This window comes from Xenopus laevis, chromosome 4L (assembly GCF_017654675.1).
Source record: "Xenopus laevis strain J_2021 chromosome 4L, Xenopus_laevis_v10.1, whole genome shotgun sequence".
Lineage (NCBI taxonomy): Eukaryota > Metazoa > Chordata > Amphibia > Anura > Pipidae > Xenopus > Xenopus laevis.
In genome coordinates this window covers 6,454,046-6,467,591 of record NC_054377.1, presented here as the reverse complement: position 1 = coordinate 6,467,591, position 13,546 = coordinate 6,454,046, and the positions used below count along the sequence as shown (strand labels likewise).

Below are 13,546 nucleotides of genomic sequence, written 5' to 3'. Positions count from 1 at the left end.
TAGTCAAACGATTTTTACTTCGGATCATTCGAATCGTTCGAATTCGATCGAATTCGATCGAATTTAACCAATTCGATGGTCGAAGTACCCAAAAAATACTTCGAAATTCGAAGTTTTTTTCATTCGAATCCTTCACTCGAGCTTCATGAATCGGCCCCTTAGTGAGTCATGTGACAGAAATGACATCACTACTCACCGTTTATAACTGATGACATCACTACTCACCGTTTATAAGGATATAATTTACAGGATATTCATGGCTTTTGTGTATTATAAGATTATCCAGCACAGGTCACAATGTCAAGAAACAGCTTCAGGGACATCTGCCATTGACTTCTACAGGTTTTAGATGGATTATTTAATTTATTTTCGGATTTGGATTTTTAGCAATTTTGGGTATGATAAATCTCTAAAAATTCAAGTTTTTTTAGCTAAAAAAAAGGGAGTTTTCTCCTTTAAAAACTCAACCAGAAAAAAACCAAGGCTTCATAAATAGGCCCTTATGTTAAAGGCATATAAAATATAATATAAAACAAACAGAGGGTATGCTCTCATAGTGAAATAGTGTAGCAAGACAATGTTTTATATGATTAAAATGCATTTACAATAAAGACTGAGGTTAATTTATCAACACTGGGCAAAGTGGCCCATCTGCAGTAACCCATGGCAACCAATCAAATTGTTGCATTCATTGTTCTACTTGCAGCTGGCTTTTACGAAACTAAACAGTGATTGGTTGCTATGGGTAATGGCCCATGAGCAAATTTGCCCATTGCTGATAAATGAGTAGTGATGGGCGAATTTGGGGCGTTTGCTTCGCTGAAAAATTCGTGAATTTCCAGCGAAATTCGCGAAACGGCGAAAAATTCACGAAACAGCGCCGGCGTCTCTTATTTTTGCTACGGATTTGCGAATTTTTTCACCAGTGACGAATCACGGGAATTCGCAGCGAATTTGCACCTGGCGAATAAATTTGCCCATCGCTATAAATGAGCCCAATTGACTTTCACAAGTGATAATACATTTTATAATTATTAGATTATCTCCCAATCATAAAGCAATTTTGGGGGCCCATTCACCAAGTTCGAGTGAAGGAATAGAAGAAAAAATACTTCAAATTTCGAAAGTGTTTTTTTGGCTACTTCGACCATCGAATGGGCTACTTCGACCTTCGACTTCGAATTGAATGTTTGACCATTCGATAGTCGAAGTACTGTCTCTTTAAGAAAAAACTTCGACCCCCTAGTTCACCACCTAAAAGCTACCGAACTCAATGTTAGCCTATGGGGAAGGTCCCCATAGGCTTGGCTAACTTTTTTTGGTCGAAGAATAATCCTTCGATTTTTGGATTAAAATCCTTCGAATCGTTCGATTTGAAGGATTTAATCGTTCGATCGAGCAATTATTCCTTTGATGGTTCGGTTGAAGTATTTGCGCAAAATCCTTCGACTTCAATATTCGAAGTGGAAGGATTTTCATTCCCCAGTTGAATATCGAGGGTTAATTAACTCTCGATATTTGACCCTTGATGAATTTGCCCCTTGGTATTTGCTATGATGTAATCCAGTCAATCTCAGTAACCTTATTGGTCAGGTTAGGGGGTGGAACAATCTTTAAATATCTATTCTCTAGCTTGTTTTTTAATGTGGTGTCTACCTACAGTAGCCCACCAAGTATTTTATATGATTTTGCATTTCACTAAAGGATAGAAAAGAATACCTTTTCAAATTTGAATTTTTTGGATTTGGCCAGACCATGAATTTTTCCAGAAGGACTTGGGCGAATCTCAAACGGAATTGGAACCTTTTGTGCATAGTCAAACCTAAAGTCATGTGATTGTAAGGGTTTGGATTCGGTTCCAGTCACTTGTATTTTGCCAAATCCTACTGAAAAAGGCTTGGATTGGGCCAAACCCCTGAACCAAATCAGGATCCTGTGTCTCTCTAATTATATCTTATAACTTAACATTAGCGATGAGCGAATAAATTCGCCAGCCACATGGTCTTTATCACTAAAGATATTCTGTTTTTTTTTTCAATTTATCTATGATCATACAGGTCACCTGTATTAGTTCTTGGAATTTATACTTAATTTATCTGTGGCACAGGTATGTGAACTGTTAAACAACCTCTTCTCCAAATTCCAATAATCCAGGGGATATATCCTCTATTTTCCAGCATTCTCTCTCAGAATGGGAGGGCAGATATAGTAGTCAACACTTATAAGGGGCACATTTACCTAGGGTCGAATATTGAGGGTTAATTAACCCTCGATATTCGACTGCCGAATTGAAATCCTTCGACTTCGAATATCGAAGTTGAAGGATTTAACGTAATTCGTTCGATCGAAAGATCGAAGGAATAATCGATCGATTAAATCCTTCGAATCGAACAATTCGAAGGATTTTAATCCATCGATCGAAGGATTATGCTTCGATCAAAAAAACCTTGTAAAGCCTATGGGGACCTTCCTCATAGGCTAACATTGGCCTCGGTAGGTTTTAGGTGGCGAACTAGGGGGTCGAAGTTTTCTTTAAAGAGACAGTACTTTGATTATTGGAATGGTCGAATATTCGAACAATTTTTAGTTCGAATCGTTCGATTCGAAGTCGAAGGTGGTAGTCGAAGTAGCCAAAAAAATTTTCCTCTAAAAATTTTTCCTCTATTTTCCTCTATTCCTTCACTCGAGTTTAGTGAATGGGCCCCTGTACAACAGTAGCCTGTATTTGGATTTAGGTAGTCAGTATAAATTCATACTGTTGGCAAATTAATCCTATTTTTTGCTAGTAACCTATTATCTAGATAATGCACATACAATCAGGTCTACATGTTGCACATACAATCAGGTCTACACCTGCCCTTAACTAGGAATTAAATACAGGTCCCTCAACATGTTGGTACTCCTATGTACCTAAGCCTTCTTCCAGTCTCATCCACCCCCCAAGTGATGCCCATGTGCCATAATGAGAGAACATGGGCACAGAACAGCTTCTATCATATATAAAATTATGATAAAATACAGAGCTAAAAATAAAATATAATAAGGGTGATCCATTTAGAAAGGAGCCCTTATCTTGTAAGAAATTGCACATCAGTTTTTCTTAACCAAAATATCTTCTTTTCCCTAAACATAATGTATTATACTTAAAACTTTCCTGTGCACCTGGCTTCAGCCCCATGTTTGTGATTAGAATTCTCTTTTCTGGTATTTATAGACATAAGGCCGACTGGGACATGATATTAGGTGCTGAAGTTCCAGATGAATCATCACTAATTAACAGAGAATCAGATTTCACATTTACCATCGCTCCCATACTTTCAAAACTCAGTTAAACCAAACCTAAGAAATTTATGTTGCAGATGTCATTCTAATGAAAATATTTTAGAATTTTGTTCGGTGAAATGCAACGTTCAGACGAGAGCTTACATACGTCCCATATTGTTGCAGTATTGGGGCATAATTACTTGTAAAGCCAAGAGTCCTGTCATAGGAGAAACAACTAAGAGTAGTTTAGTGTAGAACAAATGAACTCAGCTTGTTCTTCAGTTTCCTGAGAATGATTGTGACATGTTATTCTTAACAAGATTGCTGCTTGTAGTTTGCACTTCTTTTCATCCCATCTTGCCACCTATCAAATGAACATACATCTGCTAACAGGTTCTGGCCAATGTGATGAATCCCATTCACAAGGTTTTAGAATCCCTCACTCTTGTTGATGTGAAGGTATTAAAAAAAAACCATTTCCTTCTTCAACAAGATCATTTCCTAAAGTTCTCAACAACAAAATCAATTTGACATGTTTACCAACTGCTTAGTTTCTATGTAATAAACTTGAAATAATGTCAAGTTAAGGTGACCCTAATGCCTGTAGACATGGTTGGACTGGGCCTGTGGGACACTGGGAAAGAACCCAATGGGACCCAGTGACCCAGACCTGCTACCTGCCTGAGATGAGACCTGCCTGCCACCTAACTTCCCACCTCTTGTTCTTGTGGCCTCAAGGAAAGGAGAAACAGAACATATTCAGAGGGGTAACAGCTGGGGTGAAGGCCCTGATACTGAAGCAAGGTGGGTCATGGACCCCCCAGTCGGACACTGCCTATAGACAATTAGCACCATCAAGAAGCTCTTTGAAAGTTGCCTATATGTTATGCTATTGATTTTGTATTTGTAGCTTCTCTAAAGCAGGGTCTTACCTTAAGAAATGGGGCTCAGAACATTATTGTTTGAGTTCATATAGTGGGACAGTTATATTTCCACATTCTAGGGGAAGTGGTCTCCCTGGAAAATTTAGCTGGAGAAGGGGATCCCAGAAATGAGAAGAAGACAGCTAAGGAATTGAAGAAAACAGGATTAATAAGCATATGATATATTGAAGGAAATTTATAGCAATGCAGTGTATATTTCAGTCACTTAAAGGAGAAGGAAAGATTAAAACTAAGTAAGCCTTATCAGAAAGGTCCATCTAAATATACCAGTAAACCCCCTCTGAAAATGTTGCTCTGAGTCCCCTGTCAAAAGAAACACTGCATTTCTTTCCTACGATTGTGTACTCATGGGCTTCTGTATCAGACTTCCTGCCTTCAGCTTAAACCTCATTGCCCTGGGCAAGAGCATGCTCAGTTTGCTCCTCTTCCCTCCCCCCTCCCTTCTCTGCTGTAATCTGAGCTCAGAGCAGGGAGAGACTCAGGCAGGAAGTGATGTCACACCATGCTAGTACTGAAGCTCCTATCTTAAACAAACAGAGAGTTTCTAAGGATTTTTACTCAGGTATGGTAAAACATTCTACAGAATAAATATAGCATTCTAGCTTGCACTATTGCAGCTAATCTATTGGCAATAAAATGCCTCCGTAGCTTTCCTTCTCCTTTAAGGTGCTTTTAATTGTAGGTCACCCATGTGGGAGCATACCCCATTGTACTTGGGCATAATATAGTCTTATATAGTTGCTTAGTTGTCTAGCCTTATCAATCCTGTATTCTTCACCTCCTTAGCTTGGGTATCCAGTCCTCACCCTGTCTTCTTCTCAGTTCTGGGATCCCTTTCTCCAGCTAAATCTTCCAAGGACTCACTGCCAAATCAGTTTAAAAGTAGAAAAATACCCTCAAATGCTAAAGAACTAGTTATTGCTAGAGAGTAGATGAGTTACATGGCTGTCAATAGCAAATGTGTTTATATAAATCAAGCAAAGACAGTGGTGATTGATGAAGGCAATCTGTACTGGGACCAAGAAGGAAATCATGGGGTATAAATAGAGAACTGTATAGTCTCTTATAAATAACCTATATGTAATGTTGATCTGCCTTTAACCACTGACACAATTTTATTTTTTACAATGTATCTGTTAGGAGACTGTTCCATAAATCTACCAATGTTTCTGCGCTATAGTAATTCCTAATGTTTCCCTTGGGAAACCTTCACATTTGCAATATTCTTTTCTATGTATGGAATACTCCTACCATTGTAAATTTATGTGTAACACAACAACACACAATTAGGGGCCAATTCACCAAGGGTCGATTATCGAGGGTTAATTAATCCTCCTCGATATTCGACTGGGAATTAAAATCCTTCGACTTTGAATATCGAAGTCGAAGGATTTAGCGCAGATAGTACGTTCGAAGGATTATTCCTTCGATCGAACGATTAAATCCTTCGAATCGTTAGATTCGAAGGATTTTAATCCAACGATCGAAGGAATATCCTTCGATCAAAAAAACTTAGGAAAGCCTATGAGGACCTTCCCCATAGGCTTCCCCATAGGCTAACATTGAGTTCGGTAGGTTTTAGATGGCGAACTAGGGGGTCGAAGTTTTTTTTAAAGAGACAGTACTTCGATTATCGAATGGTCGAATAGTCAAACGATTTTTAGTTTGAATCCTTCGATTCGAAGTCGAAGTTGTAGTCGAAGGTCGAAGTAGCCCATTCGATGGTCAAAGTAGCCCAAAAAACACTTCGAAATTCGACGTTTTTTTACTTCGAATCCTTCACTCGAAGTTAGTGAATCGCCCCCTAAGTGTGTACAACATAAATTAATTCTATCATCTTGTACTTTTTATGTGCCTTGATCCAGCTCAGTTCCTATAAGAGACGGTTATTGTTATCATATAACCAAGGAGCCTTGGAAGTTAAGCTCTGCTTCCTCATGCACTTGGGTGTCTTACTCTTAAAGTCAGACACATCATTAGATTGAAGTTCATGATTTATGTTATCACCGTTCTATGGCCCATAATGCTCTGCTGGCATTTTCTTTAAATCAGCAAATGATCAAGAAAGGATTAAAAGGTCAAGGCTGGAAATTGGTGAGTTCATGTAACTGCCAGTGGATTTTCAGAATTTCTTCCTTTTATATGTCAGGATTAGTGGATGGATGGGGGGAAGAGGGAAAGAAAGGCATGACTTATTGAGGATAGTGGGGTGAGAAGATCCGTGGAGGGATTGGTGAGCCATGGACCTTTCAGGTATTTAAGGAGGATCCATCTCAACCAAGCCAGGATTTATTGTTTGTGATGTTCTGACATTTTTAGAGAGTTCCTAAAAAGTTCTGCATCTCATTGACCTTCAGAAACCATTTGCGAATTGTCAGAAGGAGGATTTCCATCTTGCCGGTACCTGCATTAAGCTGGTATGGTTCAGTACTGTGTATGAAGGAGGACACCGGAGTGTCTCCATGAAAGAGTAAAATGTACGATTGGCCTTTGAGGATGTCTGACCCCATTATTTGGAGAGAGAGCTTGGAGAGAGAGTGTAGTGTAACCAGATCTGGATTGAGAATTAAAATAGGCCATTTCAGGTACACAGAAGCCCAATCAGCCTACTCAGAGGCCAAAACAGCCCCCAACAGCCCTCTAAATACTGAATTTCTATGGCACCTTATAGCAGCCCCTCTGGCATTTGCCAGAGCCCACAGATTGCCAGTCCGAGCCTGAGTGTAACCTTGTTTAGATGTTGTAGTTCATATCTTGGGTATGGCAACAGCAAGAGCTTTTAAAGATTTTTGTTTATATCAACCTGTTCTTCCTTAAATATAAGATTAAAATCTCTAGACCAGTCTTTGACCTATGGTAAAGCAGAAGGGTGTTTGTGGGCTTAGTAGCTTGTAGAGTGCTGAGACTGTAGGTCTGTGGGTTGTCTCAGAAGAGCAGAGTGTTTAAAATTGGGTGAGTTTGCGCCCCAAGGTTAGGCTATGAAATATTATACAGTATGTCCATTTTCTAAAAAGTAGTACATCTGGAGGTTACCTTCTTTTAGCCGTTTAGAGACGTTTTTCAGATGACATTTATCCCAAATGAGCAAAGTATGTCTAATTAAGGGGTGGTTGTGATATTGCACTTGTCTATGGGCTTGGTCTAATCATGGTAGGTGTAATAAGTCTGAATATATGGATTGTTGCTCTTTCTGTATCCATGATTTCTGCTCAAAATGATGGGACTGGTACTGTAAATATATATGGAAAATATACCTCTATTTATCGCTATATATAACAAATACAGGGAAAAAGTCTTCTCTGTACAGTCCTTAAAGGATAAGTAAACCTTAAAAATAAGTGAATGTAAAATTGATGAGGGGGCTATTCTAAGCACTTTTGCAATGTACAATTATTATTTATTTTTTTTTTATTCCAAGATATTAAGGGATACATGTGCTGTTAATATGAATGAATTGTGATACAACAGCGCCACCTGCTGGTCAGTTTCCCACCAGTCTGACCAGCAAGTAGTCAAGGAAGTTGTCAGGAGAAAGAAAGAGGCTGATGTTCTTCTGCTTAGGAATAAAATTAGAAACCTTTCTCACATCTTTCCTAAGCAGAAGAACATCAGCCTCTTTCTTTCTCCTGACAACTTCCTTGACTACTTGCTGGTCAGACTGGTGGGAAACTGACCAGCAGGTGGCGCTGTTGTAACAAAATTCATTCATATTAACAGTACATGTATCCCTTAATATCTTGGAATGAAAAATGTATAAATAATGAATGTACATTGCAAAAGTGCTTAGAATAGCCCCCTCATCAATTTTACATTCACTTATTTTTAAGGTTTACTTATCCTTTAAACCATCCCTATATTTCCTATTGGAGGCCCCATCATCCTACCAAGTTAATAAGGGAATGCCTGGCATTGGGACTGGATTGTGCCTTTTTATGCCAGAGTAATTTAAGTTAAACTTCTGCCTGAAGGAGAACTTAAAGTGGACCTGTCACCCAGGCACAAAAATCTGTATAATAAAAGTCCTTTACAAATTAAACATGAAATCCAATTTCTATCTTTTATTAAAGCATTCATAGCTGTTGTAAACTCATTTAAAAATCTTAGCTGTCAATCAAATATTGTCTGCCCTCCTCTATGCCACGGGCATAGAGGAGGGGCAAGCAATTACTTGCACTTTCCATTCAGCACTTCCTACATGTCACTGCTCTCCCCACATTCCCCCGTTCTCTTCACCATTTAATTGTGTAGCCAGGGCATGGGAATGGACATTGGGTCCCCCATTCTGGTGCACAAACAAGATTCTGAGATGATACAAGGCTTGCCTTAATAACAGTGTCCACAAAATGGCTGCTGCCTGTTTGCTATCATTTTGAATTCCCAGACTGAAGGAAACAAGATTCAAATAATTTATATAGTGTAATTTAAGTTCATTTTGCTTGACTAATGCGATAAAATAGGATTTTTAATAATTTTTTTGGGTGACGGGTCCCCTTTAATTGCACTTCTCCGAATTCCTACACTCTCCAACCACAGCTGAAACTGTCTGGAACAGACATATTGTAAAAGAGCTGCCATAGAGACACCTATATAATTCACACCGATTCTAAAGCAAGAATTCATTTTCATTAATGTTTTGATAGCTAACTGCTGTGATCAAAACATTTTTTTCCTATACAACCCAGACAAATAAAGTCTTGTTTTTGCCCACCAGTTGCACCCAAAAGTGCTAAGTACTGTTATCATTGCATTTTGTGCTGCTTCACACCTAGGGGCTGAGATTAATTTGAGTTTAAGTAAATAACCCCGTAGAGTTTACTCGACTGGAGCAAGAATTCTGGTGGAAAATACTTCTGTCTAGTGATGAGCGAATTTATTCGCCAGGCGCGAATTTGCAGCGAATTTGCGCAATTCGCCGCCAGCAAATAAATTCGCGAAACGCCAAAGAAAATTTGTGGCAAAAATTCGCCGGTGTCAAAAATTATTTTTTCAAAAAAACGGACTCCGGCGTAAAAAATGGGCGCCGGCGTCAAAAACGAGACGCCGGCGTAAATTCGCCCATCACTACTTCTGTCACTCAGGACCACCAGCGCTGAATGCTATTGGCATCTGCAAAATATGCAGCGGGTTTTCAATCATAAAAATATGCTATTAGATACAATTTTAGCAAATGACAGTAAAGGGGTCATTAACTCAAATACAAATTTATCTCATATTTTATTTAAAAAAGCCACAACCAAACTCCCATGCTCAATTTGATCTTATTTATTAATAAAATAACCCAAATTAATCGGATCACAGAAAAACTCGATAAATTGGAGCAAAAACACAAGTCACTCAGCTTTTTTCCCCGAAATGCAAATATGTTGCCATTTCAGTCGGATTTTTGGGCTAAACACACTGAAGACCCCAATTACATCAATTTGGGATACATGCCTTATACAGGAACTCAACAGGTCTGAGATGGCAGATTTGCAGATTCAGGCTTTTTGCAGGATCAGGGTATAATAAATATTGAAAAATTCAAGGTTTTTTGTCAACAAAAAATTTGAGTTTTCTAGTGAAAAAAACTCTTTTTTTTTTAGATTTTACCATTCAGAATTTAATAAATAACCCCCCTAAGGGTTGGTGGTCTTGGGTGGTTTTAGTGTCTTTTCCACTGGCATTTTGTGTCAATGGAGACAAGCCCTCATTTAATGAGTAAAGTGCAGAGAACAGAAAATAAAGCTGTCATATTTTCACCCTTAGCGCTCAGCCATATCTGCAAAATAGAGTGCAAGAACCTGTGCATTCGCTATTAATACAATGCTGCTTGTGTTGGGACTGGGGGAGGCATGAAGGCAATTCTCATCTTGGCTCCTACCCATCTTCTTAATTGCACATCATTTAAGGAGTGCTGGAGGGTATAGGATGCAAAGTGTACTTACTATCTACTCTATGGAACATAACAAGGACTGGGCTGCCTTTTGCCCCCAACTCTGTGCACTGCACCTCACACCAAATTTTGTATCTAATGTGAACTAATGTGAACTTCATAGACCCCAGACATCTTAATAAATGGCCCCTCTTGTGTAAATAGTAACCTAAGTGCTCTTGCACTTGCATCTGGGTTAGTGTTGGGCAAATAAATTCCTGGCAAATTTCTGCATTTCACCACCAGCAAATAAATTAGCGAAACTGTGGAGAAAATTCGCTGGCGGAGAATCTGCCGGCACATAAAATTTGGGCGCTCATCCAAATAGCCTCATGCATAAAAATTGTTGTGCGTCAAAATTATTTGTGCACCGATTGACTTTAATGCAGTTGGACAAAATAGGCGCTCGTATAAAAATTTAAGTGGGTCAGAATAATTTTGACGTCCATTGACTTCAATGCGTTTCGCAGATTTTTTGCTGTTTCGCTAATTTTGCGGTAAATTCACAAATTTTCCCGCGAGGTGAAACAGCACAAATTTGTCCATCACTAATCTGGGTCTGTTTTTATGTATTTAGTACTGAGCTCTTTATTTAATCTTGCATGCTATAGGGATACTGTCATGGGAAAAAAAATTTTTTCCAAAATGAATCAGTTAATAGTGCTGCTCCAGCAGAATTCTGCACTGAAATCCATTTCTCAAAAGAGCAAACAGATTTTTTTATATTCAATTCTGAAATCTGACATGGGGCTAGACGTATTGTCAATTTCCCAGCTGCCCCCAGTCATGTGACTTGTGCTCTGATAAACTTCAATCATTCTTTACTGCTGTACTGCAAGTTGGAGTGATTTCACCCCCTCCCTTCCCCCCCCCCCCCAGCAGCCTAACAAAAGAGCAATGGGTAGGTAACCAGATAGCAGCTCCCTAACACAAGATAACAGCTGCCTGGTAGATATAAGAACCTCACTCAATAGTAAAAACCCATGTCCCACTGAAACACATTCAGTTACATTGAGAAGGAAAAACAGCAGCCTGCCAGAAAGCATTTCTCTCCTAAAGTGCAGGCACAAGTCACATGACCAGGGGCAGCTGGGAAATTGACAAAATGTCTAGCCCCATGTCAGATTTCAAAATTGAATATAAAAAAATCTATTTGCTCTTTTGAGAAATGGATTTCAGTGCAGAATTCTGCTGGAGCAGCACTATTTACTGATGCGTTTCGAAAAAAAACATGTTTTCCAATGACAGGATCCCTTTAAAATATAGGTGGATTTTTTATACCTATGAACATGAAACCTGTGTAAAAATACATCATCTTTGAAACCCATTGCAAGTTGGATGCACACAGATACTAGACATACAGTAGCACAATCAACTGCACTTACTTGTGTGGGTCACACCACAAACCAATATGGGTATTAACTGTAGGTCCCTTAAGATGTCCTTTACAGAGAGAACAAATCTAAATACAAAGAGTAGTTTATATTATAGCAGGACACACAGTGCATTTCTTTGTGTTTGAACTACAATATGACAGTAGTGCAATATATGAGTAGGGTGCTGTCCAAGGTGCTGAAACCGGACTTTCTGCTTCTCTCTTCCTTATAGTCAACTTTAATTAACATGTACTGTAAAGGGGTTTGAATTGAATCTGCAAGTGCCCGCTTACTGTGTGGAAACAAATAATCACAGATTCTAGTATTATACCATCATAAACTTCTTTCTATGTTGACATCTTGGGCATTCGTTTATTCAGTTATGCATTCAGGATTGGCAATTCCCAGTATGGATATTATACATTGAGCTGCCAATAACAATCTGGGTTTCTTTTTAATTGGCAAAATTGCCATATTTTACAGATGATAGATTCAAATCTTTGATTTTGATGGGGCACAATTGAGAAGCAAAAGGCATAGTCCTCATCATAATCACTAAATGACTAGAGCAGATTTCTCTCGCGGAGCCTCCCTCTCTCTGGCTCCTAAATGATTTAGCACCTCCTCTTTGTCCCTGTGAAGCCAATGCCTCAGCAGCTGCTGAAAAGAAATGCTGCTGAATTCACACAGAGCACAGAGCCTTCTCAGTTCGGAGAAGGGGAATCAGAACCGTCTTTAAGGCTCAGTATTCCAGGAGCTTGTTACAGTGCCCCCCCTTCCCTCCACCTACCTGCTGTACATTTCCCCTGAACCATCATCTGTATGTACAGCAAAGAAGAGCCAAACAAAATGCAGTAGCACAAGATGCAGACAGAGCCAGCAGTCATTGGGCTGATGGAAAGAGCTGTTTGTGGTGCAGCAAATGAAGACTTGTAGCCTTGCTCTGCATGATGACACTGAGGTGCTGGTGGTGTTGCAGACCCTCTTCTTTCAGCCTTGGTTGATTAATTTTTTTGGACAGATGGGATGTGGGATCTATCTGTGGTTGGAAGACTCTCTGGATTTGCTATCCTATGAATTCCTTGCTAGTGGTAGCCATACCATCTTCTGTCACAGACTTAACTCTGTGCAGGTCATCCCCTGTCTGTAAACTAGACTAAAGATAACCTGTGCCGCTCTTCTCCACTGATACCGCGCTTGGTTTCTGATACTAACACCCTGGACTTTTTTTTTGTATTTTTATTGAATACACCCAAGACTTCAAATATATTGAAATAGAAGGAATCTAAAAAAAAAATATCCCCATATACAGTTTGATCAATTTCAATATTTGTATCTGTTCCACGTGACTTACAAAATTCACCCAGGCAGATAAAGACATGGAGCAGGACACATTCCCGTAGACAAGTTTCTCTTGTTCTTATAAAGGTGGATTGTCAGATGGGTAAGTTATGTCCTATTCTTCTGAATTACTGTTGTGTTATTCCTTAGGGAAGCATGCCTGCCTTGACCACACTACAGGAAACTAAATAGCATGGTGGTATGAGTCCCTCGGTGGGAGAACATGCATGAGGAATAGATTCAGTCTTCAGTATTCCCCAAGGTCTTCACTTCATCATTTTTCTTTGATATACTTTGTGTCCCAATGAGCAAATTTGCTAGTATGGTAGGGTTACATTTATTATTTGGAAATCCGACAGAGAATTTTCTTGCATGTCATCGACACGGAAGAAGAAAATTCCCAAATTAATTGCTGTAGAACTTGTATACATGTTGATACGTCTCCATGTTCCTACCTACGTTCCTAATTCATTTTTAAATGTTGGACTTTAACTGGTACCTATAAACCTGTATATAGGACACTTATGGTTAAAATATCAAGATCTGCTTTAATATGTTCCATTTTATCATTTTTTTTTTAAAGAATTGAGTTAAGATTTATTACCCATTGGGGGGCAAAGACGTAGACAAGCATTGCTTATAGTTGCAGCCATCTGCCAAGGTAGAACTTGTGTTAAATATAGATTACAAATTGACACTATCAGGACAAT

General features: G+C 38.9%; 1 protein-coding gene across 1 annotated transcript in view; it reads left to right on the top strand.

The window, feature by feature from the left end:
- The first annotated feature begins 12,138 nt into the window (after nt 1-12,138).
- The window catches only part of lrrc4c.L (leucine rich repeat containing 4C L homeolog), a 439,781-nt gene continuing 438,373 nt past the window's right edge, over nt 12,139-13,546 (top strand). Inside the window, exon 1 of the mRNA XM_041589745.1 lies at nt 12,139-12,939. The gene's annotated coding sequence lies outside the window, so the exon portion shown is untranslated. The remainder of the gene's footprint in view (nt 12,940-13,546) is intronic.